The sequence below is a fragment of the Cryptomeria japonica genome, chromosome 3 (genome assembly GCF_030272615.1).
Source record: "Cryptomeria japonica chromosome 3, Sugi_1.0, whole genome shotgun sequence".
Classification (NCBI taxonomy): Eukaryota; Viridiplantae; Streptophyta; class Pinopsida; order Cupressales; family Cupressaceae; genus Cryptomeria; species Cryptomeria japonica.
In genome coordinates this window covers 975543762-975546075 of record NC_081407.1, presented here as the reverse complement: position 1 = coordinate 975546075, position 2314 = coordinate 975543762, and the positions used below count along the sequence as shown (strand labels likewise).

General features: G+C 31.8%; 1 non-coding gene across 1 annotated transcript; it reads left to right on the top strand.

Moving 5' to 3' along the window:
* The first annotated feature begins 1962 nt into the window (after positions 1 to 1962).
* LOC131078388 (small nucleolar RNA Z279/snoR105/snoR108) lies at positions 1963 to 2074 on the top strand. Its single transcript, XR_009113778.1, has one exon. It is a non-coding gene; the product is annotated as a small nucleolar RNA Z279/snoR105/snoR108 (small nucleolar RNA).
* The last annotated feature ends 240 nt before the right edge of the window (positions 2075 to 2314 follow it).

Sequence of the window (2314 nt, the reverse complement as noted above, 5' to 3'; positions counted from 1 at the left end):
ACCTTGTTATACATAATTATATTATATTTATATTATTAATCGGTAATAGATATTATTTGAATTATATTTAATATTATACAATAAATATTAAATTAGTGTGATACTATTTTGTATTTTTTATTTATTAATCTAATATCATTTCTAATAATAGAAATAATATAGATTTTAGTTAATAATTAGATATATGAATAACGCATAGATATAATAGAAGAACTTAAGAAAATCAAAGTTAATGTCCGTTAATTTTAGAATGTAATTATCAACAAAAAAAATCATTAGAATGGTGCAAGGTTATATGGAATTTATGATGACTTGCCTCATAATGTATGGTCATAAGGTTTTATATTAAACTAAAGCATGAGAAGCATGAATACAAGAAAAATCATAACATAGTGTAATTTAAGATTCACGAAGGTGAGAAACAAGTACAAACAAAAGAAGTGAAAAAGAAGATACAATAGCTCAGTTGCAATGAAGTCATATCAATAAATTTTTTGTAACATCATACATATCAATGAAAAATGACACCTACTATGCAATTTCTAAGTAGCTTCCTCCATTGGCCCTTTCTCAACCAAATTCCTCATGTTTTCTATTTTGAGAAGTATAAGTGGATAAGGCCACTAAATGCCAATGCATACGTGACAAAAGAAAAATAAGGTTATGTATGTCAACTACAAATAATTCAATATTTTGTTAAAACTATTATTCGGTTAAAAGATTTCCCAAAGGCATAGCCGCCATACTAGGTGTCAACCTAAGTCAACATCTTCGTTGATGAGTCGGTTACAAATTGACCCATGCACATCTCTCCCCCTCTCCCTTTATCTCTATATCTCTTTTTTCTATCTCGCTCTATCTCCTTATCTTTATCTTTATCTCTCCCTCTACATCTATATTTCTCTTTATTTATATTCCCCCCCTGCGCCCCCCCCCCCCCCTCTCTCTCTCTCTCTCTCTCTCTCTCTCTCTCTCTCTCTAGACATATTTCATTCTCTTTATCTATCCATTTATCTCTCTCTTCCTCACTATTGAAAACATAACATGAGCCTCTTGTTAATGGATTCCTTTTATCTTCTTGATTCAAAGGTTTTCTTTCACTTATGTTTGGTTCCCTATAAATAAATGCATAGATGATTTTAATCTACCACTTCTTCATTGGGACCATTGTTGCATAAACAACACAATTTTCTAAGTGGCCTACCAATTGCCCTTATGTACTAGACAAATGTATGCAAAAAAGACCAAAATTTTTCGTGACTGACTTTCCATACAACTTCAGCGTACCCATTGCACACCAAGATGCGATTGCTAGTTATTATTTATGAATATTATATACTTACAAATTTGATATCTGTTGGTATATTTTACATAGATTTTTATGCCGAGAGGCATGTACAGTGACATCAAAATGTCCGTAAACAAAAATTCAACTTTGAAACAATTTGACATGCAAATGACGGGTAAATGCATGAAATATATCATCTTTTGGTTTTTGTGGAGGTGTTATTTTATTACTCCAAATAAAATAGAACCCTCGCCACTTGTTTCCAACTATATGAAACTGGTACATTCAAATGATAGTGGAAGAGTGCCATGATATTTTTGAAACTCTTGTATACTACTAATATTGTTGCAATAGTCAGATTCCTTTCTATTATAAGATATCTCTCGACATAATTTACCTATATTTTTTAAATATAGATATACCAGTTTAAAATATAGATATGCTAGTTAAATTATTATTTTTAAATAAAAACTTTATATATACAAAATCTTAATTACTATCTTAATTACGATAAAGCATATAAAGGATACTCTCCTAGAACTCCCGTGAAAAAGGACGGCAAAACGAAAGCCCGATTTGAATAATATCCCACATCGACTAAATGTTCGGATGTTAAGCAATAGGGCACTATATATAGATTGGGTGAATTAACATTCAGAGTATGCAGGTTCAAAGGGCGATGATGAGAGGTAGTTACTCACGATGTAATCATGTGAGAAGGGTGTCCGCCCGGAATTTTTCTTGTTACGCTTAATGGACACCCACAAACAAATCCTTTCTGATCCCTGTTGTTTTATTTTATCTTTCGCAAGGAAGAGAAAACGACGTTCCATTGTCAATCGGAGATAAAGCGGCCGTTATGGCGTTAGGGCATTAAGTTAGAGTAATGATTTTCTTTTCTGCAAGTGTTAGGGTTTGTGTTGTCAATACAGTGAGTGTGTTGAATATTGGAAAGTTGCTTCTGAAAGCTCTTGATTTACCAAATATTAATTCATTTGGGAGACGTCATAACTAACCCATAAAAAA